The sequence below is a fragment of the Cydia fagiglandana genome, chromosome 26 (genome assembly GCF_963556715.1).
Source record: "Cydia fagiglandana chromosome 26, ilCydFagi1.1, whole genome shotgun sequence".
Taxonomy (NCBI): Eukaryota; Metazoa; Arthropoda; class Insecta; order Lepidoptera; family Tortricidae; genus Cydia; species Cydia fagiglandana.
This window is the reverse complement of record NC_085957.1, coordinates 9,520,326-9,537,468: the sequence shown is the minus strand read 5'-3', so window position 1 is coordinate 9,537,468 and position 17,143 is coordinate 9,520,326. Positions and strand designations below refer to the sequence as shown.

Below are 17,143 nucleotides of genomic sequence, written 5' to 3'. Positions count from 1 at the left end.
ACCAAATTTCTCCCTCTAATGTGTATTGCGTCTCACATTTTGCTTAATGAGAGGGTGAGACGCAATGACAGGCGGGGCGCTAGTCCACAAAAACCGGGCAAGTGTGAGTCGGACTCGCGCACGAAGGGTTCCGTACCATAATTAAAAAAAGAAAACAAAAAAAAGCAAAAAAAAAACGGTCACCCATCCAAGTACCGACCACTCCCGACGTTGCTTAACTTTGGGTCAAAAATCACGTTTGTTGTATGGGAGCCCCATTTAAATCTTTATTTTATTCTGTTTTTTTAGTATTTGTTGTTATAGCGGCAACAGAAATACATCATCTGTGAAAATTTCAACTGTCTAGCTATTACGGTTCATGAGATACAGCCTGGTGACAGACGGACGGACAGCGAAGTCTTAGTAATAGGGTCCCGTTTTACCCTTTGGGTACGGAACCCTAATAAAATTCATGTAAACCTTGCCAGTTTTCTCGCAATCCAGTCGAATGAGTTTTCCTTTATACTACAAAGTGCGTGCATTAACCTCTGTACAGAGGTTTCGCTTTTCGCTTTAATCCGGACTGGTTTCATGAGCAGGGTACAGTCAAGGAATTTAAATTCCGACCCATTTCGTACTTTGTCACAGTGACAATCAATATGAAAGCCGCTAGAGACCTCATACGGTTGTCACTGTGACAAAGTACGAAATGGGTCGGAATTTAAATTCCTTGACTGTACAAACTTGATATGTTTATACATGTTTATGTTTACAGCGGTATCCGACGTCCGGCGTACTTATCGTAAAATATATAATAACTAGATAAGAACCCGGCTTCGCTCGGGTATAATAAAAGATAATACTCATTTTGGATTAAATAATTATTTCATTTTAGACTAAACGTTTATCAAGGCGGCGGTTAGCTATCCCATCTCCGAAAACTTTATACTTATGCGTTTATTAAAACCTCAATCTTTCCCCTTTTTACCCGACTGCGCGACGCAAAGGAGGGTAATTAGTTGACCTTAATAATGTTTGCCCGAACAATCATTGCCAACATTTTCAAGAGCCCGGTTTATTGCAGGTTTAGTTCGAAAATGATTTAAAATGTTTTTTTTTGCATTTCTATAGTGGCTATAGTAACCTCTATAGTGATTATAGTAACTGATATTGAAATAACCGGACCTAACCTAACCGGACTTAACGTAATCGTTTTTTGTCAATTTTTGACCCCCCCCCCCCCTAAAATCATCCAAAAATTCGAAAATTCTTCGAATGACCCCGTTTCCTCCTACGTCATGCTACCATCATCCGATGTCCCGACCCCCCCCCCCCCTAATTTGAAATGACGTAATTTATGAATAGCCCCTAACGGACTAACCCACTTTTCCATCTCAAAGGAGGGAACCCAAATTTCATGCACCCTTAATGCCACTAAAATGTCAGTATGGAAGTTGTGAGTACAATTTCATCTCAATTCACCTGACGATTTATAAAAACCGGGCAAGTGCGAGTCGGACTCGCGCACGAAGGGTTCCGTACCATAATGCAAAAAAAAAAAACAAAAAAAAGCAAAAAAAAAAACGGTCACCCATCCAAGTACTGACCACTCCCGACGTTGCTTAACTTTGGTCAAAAATCACGTTTGTTGTATGGGAGCCCCATTTAAATCTTTATTTTATTCTGTTTTTAGTATTTGTTGTTATAGCGGCAACAGAAATACATCATCTGTGAAAATTTCAAGTGTCTAGCTATCACGGTTCGTGAGATACAGCCTGGTGACAGACGGACGGACGGACGGACGGACGGACGGACGGACAGCGAAGTCTTAGTAATAGGGTCCCGTTTTACCCTTTGGGTACGGAACCCTAAAAGACATGCTGACGTTATTTTTATTTTTATTTATTTTTACTTGAATTTACAAAAAATATATCTTATATAAAAATAGTACAATTTACTACAACAATCAGTCTTTTGCAATTAAATACATATAAATAAACGAATTAAACTAAGTATATCATATAAAGTTAGCCTTTCACAAAACCAAGTATAATAAGGCTATGAGGTATTCCACCAAAGATTAGCAAGGACCATGATTCCATCAGAGATGTGCAAGGATGCGTAGAGAGGTAGATTTGTTTCTTTAGAGTGAATATTAGAATTACTTCAATTACCTATCCTCACTCAGCGCAGTCCTGGAGGACAATTTGTATTGGTTCTTACAAACACATTCCTCGCTATGCATCCCCACATCCCAGAAGAAACCGCAGCTTTACCATCTGTCAAACACATTCTTCTCAAAACATTTTTTTGTTTCAAAATGTCTAAAACTTGAAATGACTTACAATTTCTTAAAACATTAAAGTTTTTATCTGAATTTTAATTTTGGATTTTCTCCCCTTAATACAAATTTGAAAAGAACTGAACCTAGTTAATACATTTTCATCATTTGGGTGGTCTTCGGGCCGTGATGTTTAACTTTGTTTTATAATACCGTCCTGCTCTTCGTCTCCTTTTAAAGTGACATAATTAATTCCTTCAGCATTTATGTCAAGATAAGTGACCTTAAATAAAAATAAAATACCTAATGTAATAAATACATGTCCATAAGAAACAAAACTTTGTGCATATAATTATCATTATACATACCGGAAAGTCATCAAAAAAATCCAGAGAGCTCTTCGATATAGAAGCAAATGATTTTGAGATTTCGGATGCTGTAGTGTGGATGTATTTTTTTTTATCTCCACAACCTTATTAATCCACATTTGTCTGGCAGTCTTCTGGCTACAGCATTCAAAATACTTGAAACTATCTGCAAAAAATGAATATTGTATGGGTATATAAATACAGATTTTAAAAGTATAACTGGAACTGGAAGGGAGGATTAGAGCCACTTGCACCATCCCACTAACCCGGGGTTAAGCATTTAAACCGTGAAGGCAGGCGTGGCTCACTCCGTGATTTCGTCGCTTTGGTACTTCAAAATACTTGAAACTATCTGCAAAAAATGAATATTGTATGGGTATATAAATACAGATTTTAAAAGTATAACTGGAACTGGAAGGGAGGATTAGAGCCACTTGCACCATCCCACTAACCCGGGGTTAAGCATTTAAACCGTGAAGGCAGGCGTGGCTCACTCCGTGATTTCGTCGCTTTGCTACAGGTAGCTAAAAGTACATCCGTTCCGCCCTAATTTTGGGGAAAGCCATAAGCCGTGCGTGGCGCTGTCGCCACCTAGCGGCCATATCTGTGCTGATCGTAACAGACACGTTTTGTTAGAGAGTGAGTCTTCTGCATCTAGTACTATTATTTATTCTGTCGTGAAGGCCCACTTGCACCATCTCAATATCCCAGGGCTAAGCGGTCAAACCGTTAACCCAATGTCAAATTGTACTGGTAATCATGGTAACTCCAGATTTAACCGGTTAACCCCAGGTTAGTGGAATGGTGCAACTGAGCCTAACAGTGTCAAACTGTACTGGTAACCATGGTAACTTAACTCCAGGTTTAACCGCTCAACCCGGCCTAACCCGGGATAGTGAAATGGTGCAAGGAATAATTTCACATTTTTTTTGGGTGATAGAAATAGTTTATACATATTAAGTAGCTACATAAAATAATAATAATTATTCATGGATACATGTGTGTGGACACAGCACATTAAAGTTCAATTTAGTTTTAATCTTAGGAAAAGCACTTACCAAGATTTGTATGACTTATATTTATATCACATTATATGTATGCATCTGCTGCATATTATATTTGCAAGTACTTTGTGTACAGTCGGCAAAGCTATTAGCTTGGTATGGTACCCCTGTATATACATTTGTATGCAGAATGCTAAGCTAATTTTTGCTGATGGTACCTGGCAAATATTTTACCGTGACAATAGTTACATACAGTAAATAAATCTTTACGAACCGCCCTTCGTTGCATTGTTTTTCAGCGTTTGTGGCAAGGTTTGTTCAGGTAACAAAATTATTTGTCAACAACATGACAACAATAATAAAAGATTGAAACAATTATGTCGGTTAAAGATACTCACGATTTTCGGCATAGGTTTGTTTTACGCGGCGGTGCCGTGTCATCGTTAGTAAGTATAGTCCTCCTCCTCCTCATCGTTTTCGATGACTGCGACCCCAAATAAATCGTTGACGTTGTCTAGCGTGAACCCTGGCTGGCCAGGCCGAACTTGGCCTTTAATAGGTACTCTATTGCACGCGTGACAATAAAGTTGGCTAGCTGCGTCGAGCGTGTACACGTAGGAGGGCTTAGGTTAGTCACAAACATTTAGACCCTTTACTGAAAATTAAACTTAATTTCAGACTGGTAAAGCACAAAGTTTTGGTTTTACCATGGTTTTACCCGTCAATCAATGCACAATACATGTAACATGTTTGTGTGTCATCTGTCACCAGTGTCATCTTACACTGACAGTAGTCGTTTTTTTTAAATAGGCTTACCCACACTCTCACCAGCAATCTGTCCAACATGCATGACGGACGTAAAAATATTTACAATTTCTGAACGAAACCATAGAGCTGTCAAATGTCAAACAACAAATTGAACATTTGCATTCTTTGTCGAAATTTTTTCACTTTTAAATGCAAAATACTCGACAATACGAATTTTGCGGATACATGTTCTCGATTCAAAAGTGATATTTTTTCAAGCTCTTTCGATTGAGCATAATTTCTTTTGGTTTTTCCGTCAGAGCCGCTCGCGTTTATATATAAAGATAAATATTAATGTACAATACAATTTAAAAAATGTAAGGTCGAAGGGTCAGTCTTCCAAAGTTTGGACCCTATTACGACTCTGCTGTCCGTCCGTTTGTCACCAGGCTGTATCTCACGAACCGTGATAGACAGTTGAAATTTTCACAGATGATATATTTCTGTTGCCGCTATAACAACAAATAAGTACCAAAAACAGAATAAAATAAAGATTTAAATGGGGCTCCCATACAACAAACGTCATTTTTGACAGAAGTTAAGCAACGTCGGGAGTGGTCAGTACTTGGATGGGTGACCGTTTTTTTTTGACGTTTTTTGCATTATGGTACGGAACCCTTCGTGCGCGAGTTCGACTCGCACTTGCCCGGTTTTTTCAAACTGTTAAAACGATTTGCCACTATGGTATTTATATGAAACACTAGCAAATTTATGACGTCACGAACTCGACGAATGTATTATGCCGGCTACATACGTAACGATAAATCGTTGCGATAAAACTGTGCAGTCCGACTGTGCAGATAAATCGAACCGTGTGTATGACAAATCGTTGTCGATTATTGTCGATTTGTCATACACACGGTTCGATTTATCTGCACAGTCGGACTGCACAGTTTTATCGCAACGATTTATCGTTACGTAGGTATGTAGCCGGCATTATTATTCAATATCGAAGTTAATGAGTTTAATCTCGTTAAAGTGATGCAACGGCCAATTTGCATAATATTATTCAAACCGGATTATCATTGGAATGACGATAACATTGACTTTTGACTTTTAATTTATGACTAGTTTCAATTTCCTGTTTTAAAAAAAGATTCGACTTTATCAAATAATGCACATAGAGTTAGACCAAGACAAGTATGCAGCGATTTTGATAGCACGCGCAGTGCAAGTGTTATTTTAAACGTCAAACTTCTAAGAAATTATGACGTATAAATAACAGTTATAAAATACAGAACTAAAATAACTAATTTCATATACCGGGTGTGACCTGTAATACGGGCAAAAAATTTAATTGTAGGCTGTACTCCTCATACTGACGAATATTTGTTCAGCAACTTTAAAAAATAACTTGTGGTTTTATTTTTAATACACTTTAAAGTTTATTCTAAGACGCAATGTATTGCGAATTTTGTTTGTTTAGGCGTGACAAGCAACGTCAATCACAATGATATGGCGTGGCGATGGCGTCCATTGAAGATAATATTTATTTTGTATGAAAAATAGGGAGTCTAGATACTTCATAATCTTTTAAAGTTGTTGAACAAAAGTGTCACCGTTTGAGGAGTACAATCTATGTTTTAATTATTTGCTCGTGTTACAGGTCACACCCGGTATATGTAGATTGTAGGTAATAATAATAATGTTCATTTAATAATGTTGCGACGTGGATTCGCTTTCAATGATGGAGCGTTTGTAATTAATTATGTTGCGAATAATTTATTCCTTGTACATATAATTAATTAAAGTTTTAGGGTTCACGCGAAAGTATTACTGCAAGCTACAAAATTGCACGGATAGGATACATGAATGGAATTCATTCATAAAGTGGCCATGCACTTTTGCAGCTGAGTGTACAATCTAACGATCTCTACGCGGGCATAGTATGGTATTAATATGTATACACTTTCTCAGGCGATACCGCGAGCGAAAATGCTTAATTAAAGTTCAAGGCACGTTCGAATTTTGATAACACCCTACTCTTTGCGGCCTCCTATACTTAATTTTTTTAGCATTAGAAAAAAGGTAAACAATTTTGATGTGTCTTTTTATTGAAAAATACTTTTGAAAAATAAATCTCGGCAAATATGTAACAATTATGAATCATATGCGATTATTTACATTCTTTTGCTTTCTAATAAATAATAGTTACCGTAAAATGGGGTGAGTTGGGTGAAATTTGACTTTCAAACCTCGATAAAATTTTATTTTTACATGTGAAAACTGAATGGTGTATATAATAAGTGGTTCGGACGTTTGTATTTTAGTTTGTATTTTATTTTGGGTAGTTCCATTTAATAACTTTGACGATAAAGAGGAAAACCCACCTCACCCCGCAGTGCCTCGTATTTGGGGTGAGAGGGTTTTTCATACAAAGTTGATTTTGGAAGATTTTTCGATCGATTTTTTTTTATTATGCGTATTACTATAGCCCCATTTTAAATTGGAATACATTATTTTTGTAGCAGTAGCCTTAAAATCCCTTCTCACCCTCTCAAACCTTCTCTCCCCATTCATAACCCTACTCTCCCCGCGAAACCTACTCACCCCGTTTTACGGTACTGATTTTTTGAAAGCGTTTTTAAATTAAATTAAATTTTAAATTAAAGAGCACGCCAAGACGCGTAGTATTTTACTAATGCTAATAAAAACGAACTATAGTCGGTAATACCTTTATTTTCCGGTTATGCAGTCCCTAGTCGATAGTGACTCACTATAGTGAGATTAGTGAGTGACCCTGCCTCGGGTTTTGCCATTTTGACTACGGAACCCTAAAAAGCGCGCACGGATCCAATATGAAAATCACATTATGGAAACATTATACATGCACACTACCGTAATAACGTCTACCATGTACTTATATACCGGGCGACTTTTAAAAATAACTTGTGGTTTGATTTTTAATACACTTTAAAGTTTATTCTATTTAAGACGCAATGTATTGGGAATCTGTTATGTTTAAAGCGTGACAATAAGCAACGTCAATCACAATGATATGGCGTGGCGATGGCGTCCATTGAAGATAATATTTATTTTATATGAAAAATAGGGAGACTAAATACTTCATAATTTTTAAAAGTTGTTGAACAAAAGTGTCACCGTTTGAGTTGAGGAGTACAATCTATGTTTTAATTATTTGCTCATGTTACAGGCCACACCCGGTATAATATACCATACCTCTGTAATATGCTTGACGCCTTTGGGACATGCAAATTGGAATATTATTTTGCCTTCTGTACCTTATGAATGTACTCGGAAATCAGTTTCATATTCAAGTGAGCTTAATTAATATTAGCGTAGCAATAATATTATTAATTAACACATACCGATGCTTAAACCTAGTTACCTAAGTCACAGAATAAATAATAGTACTAGGTACAGAAGACTCACTCTCTAACAAAACGCGTCTGTCACGATCAGCACAGATATGGCCGCTAGGTGGCGACAGCGCCACGCGCGGTTTATGGCAAACCCCAAAATTGGGGTCGAACGGATGTACTTTTAGCTACCTGTAGCAAAGCGACGAAATTGCGGAGTGAGCCACGCCTGCCTAAGTATATGTACTAGCGACTCGCCCCGGCTTCGAACGGGTTACACAAAGCCTTAACTAATTATACTCTTAAACCTTCCTAAGGAATCACTTTATTGACAGGTAAAAACCGTATGATAAGTAAAACTTGTCAGTAAATAAGAAGAAAAATAATAATGTATTCATCAATTTTTTGGTTGCTTATAGCACAGAATAAATAAAAGTACTAAGTACAGAAGACTCACTCTCTAACAAAACGCGTCTGTTACGATCAGCACAGGTGGCGACAGCGCCACGCGCGGCTTATGCAAACCCCAAAATTGGGGCCGAACGGATGTACTTTTAGCTACCTGTAGCAAAGCGACGAAATCGCGGAGTGAGACACGCCTGCTTATAGTATACTAGCGTAAGAAGGATGAATGTTTTCATGTAAATTTTCTCATAGTTTTGTGGTACCTAACTGTGTAACCAAAACCTGTTTTCTCTCTAAGTATAATTACCGGTTTTTTCTCCCTAGTTACCGGTTTTGAAACTCAATTTAATTCGCATGGGAAGTAATAACTCTGCCACTGTCACGGCGAATGCTGGGAAATATCTGCATATTGCGATACGTACAGTCGCCATCAGATATATCGGAGCGGCCAAGGTGTTCACAATATCTGAACGCGCACTCTGCCTTGACAATAGAGGCGTGTTCAGACATTTGTGAACACCTTGGCCGCTCCGATATATCTGATGACGACTGTACTATAAAGCTATTAAAAATGGAGCAAGCCTTAACCTTCATAATTGTGTTGTAACACTATTGATGCCAGTGTTGTGAAATTATCCATTTTTAGGGTTCCGTTCCCAAAGGGTAAAAACGGGACCCTATTGCTAAGACTACGCTGTCCGTCCGTCTGCTGTCTGTAACTCATGAACCATGATAGCTAGACAGTTCAAATTTTCACAGTTGATGTATTTCTGTTGCCGCTATAACAAATACTAAAAACAAAACAAAATAAATATTGTAGTGGGGCTTCCGTACAACAAACGTGATTTTTTTGCCGTTTTTTGCGTAATGGTACGGAACCCTTCGTGCGCGACTCCGACTCGCACTTGGCCGGTTTTTTATCCTTAACGCTAAATGTCGTATATAAAATGTAATATTACAATATCCTGTTAATGCTATTATAAAGGATGACACATGTTAGACCGGGCCGAGGCCGGGCCGGAGCTTCCGAAGCTTCGTTTTCTATGGAAAGCACCACGTGATCACCGTCAACCGTCATAGAAAATGACATGTCGGACGCCTCGGCCCGGGCACGGCCCGGTCTATCGTGAGGCGACCTATAGACGGTCTTCACTTCACATTGTAAGCAGATTCGCACACCGATATTTTCTATAAAAGGCATCACGTGTTCACCGATGCCTTAAGGGGCCCACTGATTAACAGTCCGCCGCACGGTATCGGCCTGTCAGTTAGAACAAAATTTTGACAGTTCCGAACAACTGACAGGCCGATACCGTCCGGCGGACTGTTAATCAGTGGGCCCCTTTAGAAAGAGAATAGATGCGTAATAGAAAACGAAGTATTCATTGCATGTAAAATAAGTTTTTGGCAAAAATTTCATTTTTGGTACCAGCTTTTATCGTTGACTGTACTTTTCTTTCCACAGGCAAGTAATGCTCATCGAGACAACTCTTAAAACCCCAAACACAATTTAGGTTTCGTTGTTTTATCACAGAGTTCCTATGGCAACCTCCGGTCTCTATCATCAGATCAGCTCGATGACACCATAATATTGCATTCTCACCCGACTCACGTATGTATGCAAAATTTCAGCTCAATCGGAAACCGGGAAGTGGATCAAATTTAACTTGCAAGATTTGATTACACACAGACAGACAACGGTCAGGTGAAACTAAATAAAAGCTTGAAAAATACGCGAGTGAGCATAACGGGTTAGCATTGATTGACTAGCACGTTATCTTTTCGCGGATTAGAATTAATATTTTGGGTTTTAATTAGAAACGAAGGGTCGGACGCCTCGGCCCGGACACGGCCCGATCTAGCGTGACTCATCCTTTATGGATAAACTATACCGGAAGCGTTGCAAGCACGGCAGAGCTAATGGCCAAGACATTACGTTTCGCAAATCATTCAATGAAAAACGATTCTCACACAACGCGTCGACGGTCAATCCATAACAACAGAGACCAGTAAAAACAGACTGCTGTACGGCTACCACCAGTTTTGACATTGACAGATAGTCTCGCGTCTAAGTAAATTACTGTCTATATGTCGGCGGCCGATCGTAAGATCAGGCAGATTGTAATGTTCCTGTGTAATGTTTTGACGATAGTCACATTAAACCAATATATAGGTAGGATAGGTTCGTTAGGTTGCTTCAGATGCCCGAAGGGCAAACTGCCCAGAAATAGGAGCCGCGTCGACTCAGGGAACTAGTCAAAGATTTTCACGTTTCACGATATGCCTAGGAATTTCACGATATGCTTGATCTTACGATCGGCCGCCGACATATACATCTCGCTTGCACTAATATGCGAGTACGAGCGAGATACATAGAAAGTAAGTTACTTAGACGCGAGCGTATCTGTAAAACTGGTGATAGTGCTTCTTATCTCTATGTTATTAATTAAAGGCCTGCTACACGGTCGCCGACAAGCCCCCAGACCGCGTGGCCTTGGCCGGTCCCGGACCGTGTAGACAGTTGTTACCAACAAAATTTGACCAAAACTGACCAAGGACAGACCAAAGTCAGACGGTTAGAAGGCTTGTCGGCGACCGTGTAGCAAGCCTTTTATACTTTAACCTAGCTCTTGAGTCCCCCTTGTCATTATTGCAGTTTTGAATTTGGAACCTTATATTCCATTTTAATTCAAAATCCCATTTGGATTAAATCCTTTATAAGGGCCTCAGGGACTCAGGAGGGTAAAGAGAGAGTCGTTAGGAGGGGGTCGTAGATTCAAACACGTAAGTCATAAAAATAACATTTATGATTTTATTTATTCATTAAAAGTTTATTGCACATAGTAATACAACAATGTACAAATGGCGGACTTAATGCTAAATGGCATTCTCTACCAGTCAACCATATGGCCAATCCATGGCCAAACAGACAGATATACTTAATTGGTAATTGGCGATACAGCGGGGAAATGCCGCCAGCATCCTTGGTACAATGCCTCAGGGGCCTATTTTAGATTTAAGCTAGTTATTAATTTCGTTTAGTTGTACCACTGTATATATATATATATATATATATATATATTGTATGTAATTATTGGGGATTAGTGTTGGTGGTGTATTTAGCCGAGCTCTCTCTTGGCGATTGTAAGTCTTTATTTTACAAGGCTCTGTTATTCGTATTTAAACGTCTATTCTCCCACGGACTCTTCTCACCAATTGTCTGCGAAATCATCCGTTACATATTGTGTTACGTGAATCTCATCGGCTGTCAGCATACACTGCATTATGAAGTGGGCATGGTTCCAGAATAAATAGTACTAGGTACAGAAGACTCACTCTCTAACAAAACGCGTCTGTTACGATCAGGACAGATATGGCCGCTAGGTGGCGACAGCGCCACGCGCGGCTTATAGCTAGCCACCAAAATTGGAGACGGATGTACTTGTAGCTATTTGTTGTAAAGCGAAGAAATCGCGGAGTGAACCACGCCTGGCATGGTTCCTAACCAGGCATGTTGCGGATGCAGATTTTTTGACATTCGCGGATGCGGATATTTAAAGCCTCACATCCGCGGATGCGAATATGCGCAACATCCCTGTTCTTAACATAACACACATTTATTTGTAACTATCGACCCACCCCGGCTTCGCACGGGTTAACAAATTAAACTTAAACCTTCCTCAAGAATCACTCTATTGATAGGTTAAAACCGCATGAAAATCCGTTCAGTAGTTTTTGAGTTTATCGGGAATATAACAAACACACAGACGCGGCGGGGGACTTTGTTTTATAAGGTGCCGTGATGAACTGATGATACTGATGTCGGCGGCCGATCGTAAGATCAGGCAGATCGTAATGTTCCTGTGTAATGTTTTGACGATATTCATATTAAACCAATATATATTAGGCAGAATAGGTTCGTTAGGTTGCTTCAGATGCCCGAAGGGCAAACTGCCCAGAAATAGGAGCCCCGCGTAGCGGGGCTCCGTCGACTCAGGGAACGAGTCAAAGATTTTGACGTTTCACGATATGCCTAGGAATTTCACGATATGCCTGATCTTACGATCGGCCGCCGACAGTTATACCAGGGGTGCGAAACTCCTGACTTCGGTCAAACTCGGCTCCGCTCGGCTCAGCATTGCTCCGAGCAATTATTAGGGTTGGCGCCACTTTACTTCCTTTTGCGTGCACGACCACAGATAAGATAATCACTTTATTTTTGACAACCCTAAATAGCCGAAAGGGATAGTGCCATATATTAGAAAGGGACAGCATGATTCGACCCTGAACCGCTGTCAAACTTCGTTTTTGTGGGCAGTTTCCTTTCTGTACGGTAGTACTATTAATTATTCTGTGGTTATACTTCAAAAGTTGACGTAATATATATATACACTTATGTAACTTATGTTTGACGTACAAGAATGTGAAAAATTTTTAGCGTGTTATGTCCAATTAAAAAAAAATAATAATAATTTAAAATAAAAATAATACCAAGTTCAATTTTGTATGAAAGCCTTAACCGTAAATATTTGCCCTCTGACATTTGGCACAAATGTTTTATACCTAATAATGTATTCAAGAGCGACTTCACTAACTTTAAAAGTAACAATAGAATTTCACAAATCCTCAATGAGACAAACTACATATCCTCTAAGCCAGTGTTTTTCAAAGTGTGGGTCGCGACCCCCAGGGGGGTCGCGGCACTTGTCCAGGGGGGTCGCGAAGCTCAGCTTTGAAAGAAACTTATGGAAAGCAGATTTCATTTTTTTACTTAAAAATATTCCAACCCTTTAAAATGTAATGGTCGTTAACGTACATATCAATAAAACAAAACATTCTTAGATATAGGTAAACTGTATTTATTAAAAAGTTAAATAAGTTAAGATCTGTTAGGCAAGTCAAATTAGATTTTTTCCAGGAATTAATTCTCAGCAAGCTGGAAATCGTCTTAATACCTTCATTTGGTTCTAAAGGACCCCGCAGCAAACATAGGGAAAAAGTGGTTTCAGTTAAGTCTCACGAAATTTTAGTATGATGTTCATTTGGCTCTCCTGATTATTTTTTAGTATGTGCACAATTGTCTCAGAAGTATACTTTCAGAAAGAATCAATGTAATTGTTTTATACAAAATATGTGTTTGTTAACCATTTTTACGTAATTCCAACTCATGACAGTTGGTAACTGCACCTTATAACGTCAGTAACTGTCAGTGCGTGTCATAACAATATATCGATTTTAGAAAACATGTCGCGTAAATAGAAAATTATATACTTGATTATTTCTGAAAGTATACTTCCGAGAGAGTTGGGCCCATACAAAAAAAATATCAGGAGAGCCAAATTAATATCATACTAAAATTTCGTGAGATTTAACTGAAACCACTTTTTCCCTATGTTTGCTGCGGGGTCCTTAGTGTAATCCGAGTTTGCTCCATTCCACGAGTTGTGGAAAAAATGCTGCTCTTTTTCAGTTTTTTGCTTGTATAGTTCAAAAACGGTACGTCGGAAGGAAAATTTGCTCTAATCATGATAAAAATTTATATCTGAGGATCCGAAAAGTAAGTACCTTAATATGAATTAGTACCTAGTCAAACATCGTAAAAAATGGCAGCCACTTTGAATTTCTTTTTTTTTGGTAACTTCGTGTTAAAATTCGAACTATTTTTACCAATGTCTGATCCACAACAAGCTTGCTGGTAGTGATGTTAATTTTGACGGTGGGTTCCTTCTATTTCGAGTGGCTCAATTCAATCCAAGGTAAAATGTATCTCCCAAGGCTTCGAAAATTAATCCACACCTCCTGGGATGGAGCAAACTCAGGACCAAATGAAGATATTAAAATGATTTCCAGCTTGCTGGGAATTAATTCCTCAAAACGCTTTTTTGGATCTTATGAACCGTGATAGGTAGACAGTTGTAATTTTTACAGATGATGTATTTCTGTTGCTGATATAACAACAAATACTAAAAACAGAATATATTTAATAAATATTTTAGTGAGGCTCCCATACAACAAACGTGATTTTTTTGCCATTCCGACTCGCACTTGGCCGGTTTTTTTTGTTTTGATATCGACCATTGATGGAGCGTGCGGAAAGAAAAGAGCCGTAGAATGTATGGATCCCCTACATTTCACGACTGTTCCCTTTCCGCACAGACTCTATAGATATCTATATAGATAGAAAAACGTAGAAACGGGGTATGGGGGTCGCGAAAAAAATTTTGTGGTCATAAAGGGCCGTGACACCGTAAAGTTTGAAAAACACTGCTCTAAGCTAACTACTGATGAAACTCACCGTACACAATGTCAACTTCGACATCACAAAGTAAAAAGCTTGTTAAAATGTATTAAATGCGCCATAACGGTAACCTTGACAACCATCCGGAAATAACAGTCTACTTGAACTCTTGTGAACCTTTTTTTTAGGGTTCCGTACCCAAAGGGTAAAACGGGACCCTATTACTAAGACTTCGCTGTCCGTCCGTCCGTCCGTCCGTCTGCCACCAGGCTGTATCTCACGAACCGTGATAGCTAGACAGTTGAAATTTTCACAGATGATGTATTTCTGTTGCCGCTATAACAACAAATACTAAAAACAGAATAAAATAAAGATTTAAATGGGGCTCCCATACAACAAACGTGATTTTTGACCAAAGATAAGCAACGTCGGGAGGGGTCAGTACTTGGATGGGCGACCGTTTTCTTTTTGCTTTTTTTTGTTTTTTTTTTTTGCATTATGGTACGGAACCCTTCGTGCGCGAGTCCGACTCGCACTTGCCCGGTTTTTTTAAAGAAACATTGCACCATGGGGCTACAAAAAGAGCGGGAAGAATTATAACCTCAAACGCCGTTTTTCTCATGACAAATTTATCCGAAACGTCATTTACGCGTTTTTAAACCTTAATTACATGTAATAAGAGTTTGTATTGTTATAGATTATGTTTGTAGATTACAAGTCGATGTTTTGATCGCCATATTGGTTGAGGAAATAGAACGAAGTATGCAGTTGTATAAACGTATCTATTAATCTGGTTATACAAAGCAAAGGTCGTACTAAAAGATCAATTAATAATAATATTACAGTTTACAATGTATCGATTGAGATAGTGACCTATGATAATGCATATCTTAACCCTTTTAGATACGGCGGTAGGGTTCTATTGTTGTAAAAATACTTTTCATAATGTCAATACCCAGAGAGGAGAATGGAGACATTGTTTGTATGGAGATGCGATCTTCCACTATCCTATAGTTCGTTTTTTTTAGCATTAGAAAGAACTTGCAAGAAGGTACCTAAGTGATCTTAACATGTCTTTTAATTGAAAAACGCCTTTTAAAAATCAAAAACTATTACATGAAAGCAGAATAATATAAATGATCGTAGATTCATAATTGTTACATATTTGCCGTAACTTATTTTTAAAATGTGTTTTTCAATTAAAAGACACATCAAGATTGTTTAGAAATAGAAATCGTTTATTTGCGAACCATGGTACATAGTTGTACAATTGGTACAATAAAAATAGAATCACATGGCACCCTATAAAGGGCAAGTATTCTTATAGCTAGGTAGGACTACTTTGTATAGTAGTACAATATTATTATTTTTGTTTTTACACATTGCCTTTAGGCAGGAACATAGGTTTTTTTTACCTTATTTCTAATGCTAAAAAAAACGAACTATAAGCTCTTAAGTCTTTCAATACTGGCATTTGGGCGGTTAACACATTCACAATTTCACAGCCAAGACGAGACGCTAAGTGTGTTCAATTTGTATTGGAAATGGGGCACTTGCTGGCATTGAAAGTGTTAACAATACCTTATTTAAATGCCTATTAAAACCTAACTACAGCGAAAGTGAAGCAAGCGTTACATAATGAGGTAATCATGATTAAATGATTAATGTGCATGTAACAAGTGTTAGGTGTTAATCATAATATTATCTTATGCAATCATATTAGCACCGTTGTATTTAGTAATAGCGAGTATAGCGACATATGTATCTACATAAATTTTGCATGTATTGTTTTGAAGCAGTTTTGAAGTGACTTATAGGGACTGTGCGCGTTGGAGGGTCTGCCATCTTGTGGCTTGAATCGGAAACGTAAACATGTACCTACATTGCCAGGCGTGTCTCACTCCGCGATTTCGTCGCTTTGCTACAGGTAGCTAAAAGTGCATCCGTTCGGCCCCAATGTTGGGGTTTCCCATAAGCCGCGCGTGGCGCTGTCGCCACCTAGCGGCCATATCTGTGCTGATCGTAACAGACGTGTTTTGTTAGAGAGTGAGTCTTCTGTACTTAGTACTATTTATTTATTCTGTGACATTGCCAAAGCAAGTGCTGCCATCTACCGTTCTCGTACGTTTTCTTGTGCATAGTAGGTTCAGCCATCTTGTGGGCTACATCGGAAGCATAAACTTAATGCCTCGCAATACTACTAATTTTAAGTCACCATCTACATATTCACTGTATTCTGGCAAATAAATAATTTGTATTTGTAATATTTAATCTGTTCGAAATTAAATTCAGTTTATACTGAATACGCCTCGTTTTACAAAACTGTACCTTATTGCCTTTAAATATAAAGTTTACATTTAAACACCCGAAAGCACAATGGAATTTGAAAAACGAACGCAACTGATCAGATATATTGAATTGAAATATAACCTTCGTAAGATCTCTTATTTATTGTCAAATTAAATATACACTATTATCGACTCTATCTTGTGTGTAATAAAGTTTAAATTAACGTACGCATATCGAAGAAGATTGCATTTCTTTTTTTTTTTTACTCTTATATCTTATCTCGATCCTCGGTGGTCAGTGAGTTTTAAGACTTTATGACAAGTCATGAGAGTATGCGTATTTATTACAAAAACCGGACAAGTGCGAGTCGGACTCGCGCACAAAGGGTTCCGTACCATAATGCAAAAAAAAAACAATAAAAAAGCAAAAAAAAAAAACGGTCACATGGGTGG

The 17,143-nt window shown here is 38.3% G+C and overlaps 1 protein-coding gene and 1 long non-coding RNA gene across 2 annotated transcripts in view; one reads left to right on the top strand and one right to left on the bottom strand.

Annotated features, from left to right (window-relative positions):
• LOC134677474 (leishmanolysin-like peptidase) overlaps positions 1-17,143 on the top strand; it is a 148,039-nt gene that overhangs the window by 14,614 nt on the left and 116,282 nt on the right. The window lies entirely within an intron of this gene.
• Positions 1,881-4,117, bottom strand: LOC134677501 (uncharacterized). The gene is made up of 3 exons (XR_010100029.1): positions 4,031-4,117; positions 2,629-2,794; positions 1,881-2,543 (listed from the first exon to the last, which is right to left on the bottom strand). It is a non-coding gene; the product is annotated as an uncharacterized LOC134677501 (long non-coding RNA).